Source organism: Triticum urartu, chromosome 6A, assembly GCF_056163025.1.
Source record: "Triticum urartu cultivar PI428250 chromosome 6A, HENAU_Tu73, whole genome shotgun sequence".
In the NCBI taxonomy this organism is placed as follows: domain Eukaryota; kingdom Viridiplantae; phylum Streptophyta; class Magnoliopsida; order Poales; family Poaceae; genus Triticum; species Triticum urartu.
In genome coordinates, this window is record NC_141878.1 from 306,908,394 (window position 1) to 306,917,487 (window position 9,094).

Sequence of the window (9,094 nt, forward strand, 5' to 3'; positions counted from 1 at the left end):
GGGAGCAGAGACGGTGGTCTTGCAATAGAGAAGAGGGAGAGGCGAGACAGTGGTTTTGGAATGGAGATGATGGAGAGGAGAGGTTCCCCTTCCTTTCGGTCGCTGACAGGTGGGCCCCACGCTTGGTGGGACCCAGGTGTCAGTGTCTCAATGGCAGGATGGGCTACATCAGGGGATCCTCGTCCGAGGAGAGAGGAGGTGGTTTTGCAATGGAGAAGAGGGAGATGCGAGACGGTGGTTTTGGAATGGATATGATGGAGAGGAGAGGAGGTGGTTTTGCAATGGAGAAGAGGGAGAGGAGCATGCGGCAGCGATTTAGGATTGATCGAGAGGGCCGGCGCGCTGTGACTGGATCAAAATCAAAATCAATTTACCCTTCAATTAACAAAGCGGCCCCACATTAACTAGTCCCCCTTTTATTTTGGATCATAATTGACCATGATTTTCACAAATAAAATATATGTTATATGTTGCAAAAATAATATAATTTGAAAGTACATTTAGATACGAACCAAACGATACAATTTTTGGTGACATGCATTTAGATTTTGCTTGTCAAATACAGTACGTGGTCAAACTTTGACCCAAAATATGCAAAACAAAAAAATACTTCCAAGACCAGCGCCGCTCTTTCGCTCTTGTCCTCTTAAACCACCGCCGCTCCTCTCCTGTTCCAATCTAAATCCAGCGCCACTCCTCTCCTCTTCCATTTCAAAACCACCACCCCTCCTCTCCTGTTCCAATTTAAAACCAGCGTGACTCCTCTCCCGTTCTAAACCAAAACCAGCGCTGCTCCTATCCTCTTCCATTCAAAAACCACCGCCGGCGAGTGAAGGTGTTGTGTAGAAGTAGATCGATGGAGGAGTACAACCGATACATGAGGATCGCAGACGACGACCCTATGAAGCTAGCTAGGATGTTGGAGATACAGTCTTGGTTTGACAACAAGGACCAACTAGCGGCGATGGCGACATCCATGGCCAAATATCTGCAACAGAGCGAAAAGGCGGCGATACTCTCGGAGGGAGTCGCGCGGGAGTACATAGAGCTGCTCCTCTGGGCCATGGAGCAAACAGATTCACCGAATCCGATCGTGAGGGAGCGGTGGTGGGAGTATCGATCCCAGATGGAGCATCCACCAGAGATTGAAGGATCGAGCATCTATAGGATGCCGTTTGTGAGGGTGACATGCCAGAGCGAGCCGGTGGAGTCTTCGTCGACCGAACCCAACTGCAAGAGGAGAAAAACAGTTGGCCCGACGACACTTCCCCTCCATCCTCTCCCTTGTCGTTCACATCGTCTCACGGGGCGACTGTCTGCCGCCGAGGAATAGTCGGGCAAGTTGTGAATTGTCATGAGGAGCTTAGGGTTGTTAGTATTTGCAGGTTGTGAATTGTGTTTTGTGTTGTGTATTTTGAGAGTACTTTCAGATATGAATGTCTTTTGAATTTCAGATTTGCAGTATTGAGCATATGAAGTATTTTATGAATTCTAGAGATATATTTTCAGCACTTAAAAAATGTAGTTTCATAGGAGTATAAAAGTGCAGATAATGTGATTCTCAGAGAAGAAACTGCAAGTTTCAGTTTCAGATAAGAAACTCCAAGTTCAGTTTCAGATAAGAAACTGCAACTTTCAGAGGCAGAGCATTTATATTAACACGGCCTTTTCAAACAGTGTTAACATCATGCTGGAAGTTTTATTCATGGTCGAAACTGGAACTACCAGCCAGTTAACATCATGCTGATAAACATTCATGCATAGCACATCTTCATATGATGCACAGTCAAAAAGATATCCTATTTTTAAAATGCCCACAGAATGTCGAGTGTGCGAAAAACATAAAAAACGAGGGACGAAGTTTTGGCAAGTGTAGGACGTGGTGTGCGTAGATGACAACTGGGACCCACATGTCAATAAAGGCAGAGGCAAAAAATTTAGAGATATTTTCTTTGCACAGGTGGAATCGAACCCGGGAGGAACAGCTGTCGGGTAGTGTCACTCGGCCACTAGGCTAGTTCAGTTGTTTCGTTAGTAATAAGGCACTTCCTCAGGTTGTCGGATATCCTCCTGCACCTTTGTGCGCTCGCCGCGACGCCGCTGTCTGCCGTTGTGAACATGCTGAACAAACGAGAGGAATCTGGAGAGGACTGTACGTGGAGTGGCGGACAGTTGGGACCCACCAGGTCTATGGTCGTATGCAAGCAAGTGCCTCATCAAAAAAATACTTCTTCCCAATGCTATACTAACATTGGGGCCCACGGGTTTGTCAATATAATTACATTTTTAGGTGCTTCAACGTAGTTACTATAGGAGATAAATTCACAATGAAGCCGGGGAGCTAGCAGGTATCATTTATTATCGCTTGGGCAGCAAGTATCAGCTGGGTTTTGGGCTGCCCCGTCTAGGCTTTCTTTTTTAACATGCGCAACCCACGACCTCGGATGGGAGGTCCATAAGGCTGTTTTTATTTTATTGAGGGCCGTCATGTATCGACCGGCCTATGGACCTCTTATCCGAGGTTTTATTTTTCCTGAAACATTGGTAGCCTAATTTATTTATTTTTGAAGAAAACGCAGAGATCTGTTTTATTTTTCTATATAAGAATAGGAACGTCTAGTCCAACTTATGTTTCCCTTCTAACTATATTATATATATTTAAATTATTTTATATGTTATTATATATTATTGTTATTGTTATCATATATTTGACAGATACTTATATATGTAAGAAAACAATATCCCACATCTTGTTAACTTATAAAAATAATTTCTTAACAATAAAATTCTGAATTTTTTTTGGCAACGAAAATCTTGGTGATTATGTACAAAAGCTTGGTAAGATTCAAGGAACAATGTAATAGTAAATCGCTTATTATTTAAATATATATATATACACACACATAACAAAATGCTCAGCTCCTATTTATTTTTTGATAACATTGCTGCGCCCACCCCAACATTATAATTAGAATCAGCCCAGCAAAATTGTGTATTTCGAGAAAGTGCAAGTGGCCTATAATTTTTTTAGAAAAACATAAATGGGCCGCATGGACACTACATTATTTGTTCACCTAGCCCAGCTAATGGACTGCAATCAAAAAAAGATCAAATAAACTGTAAATTCTACCTCACAGAAAAAGACTGTAAATTCTAAAAAATGAGTTGAATACGTGCCACATTTTTTGAGGCTGAAATGTAGGCCAATAAGCCGAAGCCAATACAAGTCGTTGTCAACTTAGTCAACAAATGATTTTGACGTCGTTAGCCGTTGGATTTACATCCAACGACCGGCATCTATTTTCAATCTCTCATCTTCTTTCTTCAGCGTCTCCGGGACCACCTGCTCCCGCCTCCTGCTGCTAGCAGCTCTACTTAGCACGCTTCTCTGTGAAGCGCTACTCCACCATTGGCCATGCCATCCTTCCACTTCTCCACACCTCCTATTCTTCTCCACCGACTACCAAACCACACCGCATCAGAACCAGTTAACCCTCGTACACCTCTCCGTCTGCGACTCTACTCCCGCGTCTTTCCATCTCTGGCTCGTTGCTGTCTGGGGCCTCGCCGTCGTCCACCACCTTGGATGCGCTCGGCGTGGAGTGGTCAACGTGGTCAACGAACGACACCATCGGAAGTAGACTGTGGATGGAGAGGCTGACAGCTGGGTCCATGGCCGCACGTAAGAAAATGCCTCTTTATTACGCGCAAAATAATGATTCCTCCACCTGACAGCTAGGACCCACCGGAAGGGCCTCTGTATTTCACGAAAAAAACGTTCCCAGCGCTGACAGGTCGGACCCACCAGCTATATCTTCGCACGCAAGGAAGTGCCTCCTTATTACGCACAAAAAAATGAATATTCCCCCTGCTAGTTGGGACCCACCTTGGTGGGAGGCTGACTTGTGGGCCTACTAAGTTGACGGGGACGAAGTGCTTTGTCAACTTAGTCAATATGAACAATTCTAGCTCCAGTGACCATACGATGCCCATCCAACGGTCGTAGTGCTTCTTCAACCTCTGGTCTTATTGCTCCAGCCGCCCAAAGCAGCGTCGGTCGTGCCGCATGCTCCTGCCTCCCGTGGCCGATTGTGCTGCCGCGGAGGCCTCACAACCCCCTACTATTTCCACCGCTGGCCAGGCCATCCCTCTACTCACCCACACCCCCTATTATTCTGCGGTGACGGTAGCCTCACACCGCAGCGAACTAGTGAACCCTCGTACTCCTCTACGCGTGGGCATCCACTGTCGCATCTTCCTCGTCTCTGTGTCGTCCCCTTCCTAGGCCTCGCCGTCATCCATTGCCCTGGTGCTCTCGGCGCGGCGTGGTCAACGTGGTTAAGGAACGACTTCCATCAAACGTGGAGAGGCTGACAGCTGGGTCCACGGCCGCAGCAAGGAAGTGTCTCCTTATTACACGCAAAATAATTATTTCTCCACCTGACAGCGGGGACCCACCAGACGGGCCACCGTATTTCACGAAAAAATGTTCCCCCTGACTGCTGGGACCCACCAGCTACATCTTCGCACGCAAGGAAGTGCGTCCGGGCAAAAAAACGATTTGCCCCCCGACTGCTGGGACCCACCAGCTACATCTTCGCACGCAAGGAAGTGCCTGACAGTCGGGACCCACCTGGTCGAAGCGTACGTAGCGTTGTTATTCTGGTCGCGAACGTGTACGTACATACTGGTCGATGTAGAGGTGCGCACGTAGCATGTACACGTACGTACATCAGCCACGGTGAAAAAAGTAAATATGGCCACGTACATACATACGGGCGGGGTCTCGAACGCCTACTCACGCGTACGTATGGCCAGGGCTCGTGTACATGGCTGGGTCGGAATGGAGAAACAGCGTCATCGTCGTGTTCATGGGGAGCCAACCGGCTGGGTCGGAACGGAATGCGTCGTCGTGTTCATCGGGAGGGCTTGGACGGAATAGCCGATGGAAACGAGGCCTGGCGTACCGCAGAACGGAGGAAACGGCCTTGTGTTCGACCGCCCACATTCAAAACGGGATCCTGTTCATCGGGAGGGGTCTAGTGTACCGCAAAACGGAGGAAACGGACCTCCTACGGTCGAAACGGGGGTCCTGTTGATCGGGAGGGGTGTGGCGTACCACAAAGCGGAGGAAACGAACTTGTGTTGGAGCGCTACGGTCGAAACGGGGGTCCTGTTCATCGGGAGAGGTGTGGCGTACCGCAAAATGGGACTCCATGGGATACTGTTCATCTCCACCGTCGACCCCCTCCAGTCTCCACGGGCTACTGTTCATCCACCGTCGACCTCCTCTAGCCTCCACGTGCGACTCTTCATCCACGGGCTCCTGTTCATCCAGCCTCCACCGCGTGCTACTCCACCGGCTACTGTTCAACCAGCCCTCTCCACGGGCTCCTATTCAACCACCCCTCCACAGGCTACTGTTCATCCTGCCCTCCACCGTCTACTGTTCATCCTGCCCTCCACGGGGTGGTCCTGTTCATCCTGCCCTCCACGGGGTCCTGTTCATCCAGCCCCAACCGGCTCAATCGATCGAGGTACTGTTCATCTAGAGGCAACACCACGGGGTCCTGTTCATCCACCCCCACCGGGAACTGTTCATCCACCCCCCAACACTCACTGTTCATCCACATGCAGCATCGATCGGCTTCAGTTAGCAGCAGTAGCGAAGGAATCGCTCGATCGGGTTCAGTTAACAGTCATCGATCGATCGCTCGGGTTCAGTAACGCGTAACCTGCAGTGCAATTGCTCGGGTTCAGTTAGAGCCCAACGCCCAGCACACACGCGTGTACGTACGAGAGAAACGCGCATCGCTCGTCACCCGACCACCCACCGTAACCGGGGACTCCCCGATATTTTCCGCGCCCTTGCTTCTACCACGGTTTTCTCCGTCATGGACGGCCCAAAGAATGTCATGCAGCTGCGTCTCCGGCCCGCCCAGGACGAAAAGCCCATTTTCTGTCATGATTTTTTGTCATAGAAGTAGGACCCCACCACATCTATGATGATACCATGTTTTGTCATAATTATTGTCGTAAGTATGATAGAATTTTTTTTCGTTCGGCCCAAAATGTCACGGATGTGTCTTTTTTTGTAGTGTGGTGCCCAGGAGAAAAAATAAGAGTGTCTAGAAATCCAAAGACTAACCACAACAGGGAAATAAACATGTAGGTAATTATATACATATATACATTTGGGTATTCCCATGACCATCATTCCGTGCCCCAAATCTAGAATCAAGCCAATCTGGATATCATAATTGAGTTGTCATCAGATTTTTCACTGAATGAGCAAGGAGTCTTTTCCAAAGGTAAAAAAGCAATGATGAATCATAATAACAAATTGGTAGACATATATGGCCATGTGGTCAAATTTTGAACTGTAACCAAGAGCACACCTATCTGACTCAGCACAACTATCATTACGTGACCACTTCGTAGTATATCCATCAAAACTAAACTAGGTATTGTTTGGATTACCTAACAATGACCATCCATGATTATGCAACCTTGCATAGCCTAGATAAATGATGAAACCATTTGAAGATCCTCTGCATGCATATAAACTATAGAAGAAAAGTTTTGGTAAAAAATCATAACAAACTACCTTTTAGAATGTTGCAAATATACTGGTGCCCAGTCACAGTATATATGCAATTATGCACGAGTGTATGATTCTGCCACAAAGATCAAATAGACAACAATTTGGAGCATGGTGTTGTGTGACATCTCACAAAGTCAATGAATGAATTTTTGATTGTTACAGAAAATTTCATATATAGATTTTCAATGTAAAAAGAACTTTAGGCCTATGTTATTTGTACATACAGAATGTCTTTCTTGGTTCCCAAAGAGGTTCAGTAACCATCCTAAGTAAGCAATCGAACATACCTTGAATCACTTTACCAAAAATATTGCAGACGGAAGTAAGTCCAGCCCATTTCTTATCAACTGCAAAAAGATTCCACAGGCAAAACTTGCAAAAAAACGGTCACCCTCATATCTACTGTTTCATATCAAGAATCTCCTCAAACATGTCATCAGACAAACCATTTTTGGTTCAGTTTGAAGGTACATGGCCAAAATGAAGACTATTATGATATAAAAGGAAACAAATACATCATTGGAATGACATAGGAACACTATGCATGCTGAACAATGATATGGGTCTGGCATATGGAGTTAGCAGTTTCCCTGAAACAACAACTTTCTGAATATTATTGTCTCGACATTACGCCCACAAAAGGAAAGAGAAACCTGATGTAAACAAAATATTACAGTGGACAAACACAGAGTTTTTCAGAAAAGGAACACTTACCAGGAAACTTCCAGTCCTTGAAGAAAGGATAACCTTCCTACAAATACACCATCCAATGCAGGTTCATACAGTTTTCATTGTGCACAAATGATGCAACATGCAGATTCAAGCGAATGCGTCAAAATGTCCAGTGAGAAGTTCATTGAAACTTTGAAAGGCAATCATTTTTAATCAACAAGTTGGTACACATGTTGTCATAATGCCTTCAATACTTCAGTGGAGAACCGAAAAATTACGTGCATCCGAGGTCCCTCAGCTTGTCGTCCACTGAGATCTCTTTGGGGAGCTGCGATTAAGCGCCTCCATCAGGAATAAAATTGAGAAAAAAAATGAGAGGTGGGTGGAGAAAGGGGGTTGAGAGATTCACACATTGCCGGTGCTCTTCTCAAGGAGGTCGGAGAGGATCGCCCGGGTCTGCGTGTCCTGCCATATGGCCTGCAGACGAATCAATGGGAGATCAGAGGTGTTGAGCAGAGGAGAGATCTGGGAAGGAGAGGGAGGGAGGGAGGGCGTGAGCGTACCGGCTGGCGACGTACACCCAGGCGAGGAAGGCCATGACGAGGGGGACCTTGCTGGCAGGGGCGGTGGTGAAGGAGAGGCCAGCGTCGGAAGCGACGACGCGGGCGGAATCACGCGATCCTCCCCGGCGTTGGATGCGAGGCGCGCGCGGAGTGCCGAGGACTCGCCGGCGTCGGTCAGGGCGTGGGGCACAGAGGAGTCGCAGAGAAGAAGAGGATGGCGGCGCGAGGACGTTGGGAGGATCGCGAGGAGGGCATGCGATGGGAGGAGGGATCTGGCGGCGAAGGGATGTGGAGGCCTCCCCTCGAGGGCAGTCTTGCTCGTGCGTGCAAGTCCTGGTTTTTTAAAGGTTTTTTCGTAGGTTTTTTCAGGACGAAAATAAACCAGAGAAGATGGGACAAAATTTAACCGAAGACTACCAACTATTCCATTAAAAATAGAGATATTTATGGTTTACAAGCAAAAAAATCGTGGTTGCCAATAGAGTAGTGCCACTTTCGATACGCAAATAATCCAAACATACTAATCAAAGATGTCTTGGTTTCCATTTTTGAAGTTAGTAGTCTTCGAAATAATCCAAACTTTCCAATGGAGCAGTGTCATATTGGAGTCCGGCTTGGAAAGAAAGAGCTATCACCATCTCTCTGTGTGCGCCCGTGCGCTGGTGCATCATGTCTTGCCAATGTTCAGCAAAAAAAAAAATTAAAATGAGGCCATGAGTAATTATGATCTTGGAACAGACGTCTTGTTTCTTCAGTAATCTACAATTTAATAGAGTAAATAGTGTGCAGCCAATAGTGTTGCAAACCTGGACTGCCATGCTTTTTGCAACCTGAAATCCTCCTACACTCAAGCTTGAAAGGCGACGAACATCGTGTGCAGCCAATAGTGTTGCAAACCTGGACCGCCATGCTTTTTGCAACCTGAAATCCTCCTACACTCAAGCTTGAAAGGCGACGAACATCGACGTCGTCACCACAACATGAGTGATATGTGACCTGCAAGGGAATAAATCAATACATAAATTGTCTCAAATCATATTGTACCTCTACGCTTTGCAGTGATTTCCTACAAACTGAATAAACTAATATTTTTAGCTGCATAAACTAATTATTTACAGCGATTTCCTTTTTCTTGTATATATCAAGAGTTATTACAGAATCAGTAGCTAAACTGCAAAACATAAAATATGAATTGGTACTTACTGGTTTTCTATTCAAATGAAGAGTCAAGACATCATACTCCTTCCTTTTTGGT

General features: G+C 46.4%; 1 long non-coding RNA gene across 1 annotated transcript; it reads right to left on the reverse strand.

Moving 5' to 3' along the window:
- Positions 1-6,406: 6,406 nt before the first annotated feature.
- Positions 6,407-8,135, reverse strand: LOC125537721 (uncharacterized). The gene is made up of 3 exons (XR_015607355.1): positions 7,840-8,135; positions 7,688-7,753; positions 6,407-7,604 (listed from the first exon to the last, which is right to left on the reverse strand). It is a non-coding gene; the product is annotated as an uncharacterized LOC125537721 (long non-coding RNA).
- Between the last annotated feature and the right edge of the window lie 959 nt (positions 8,136-9,094).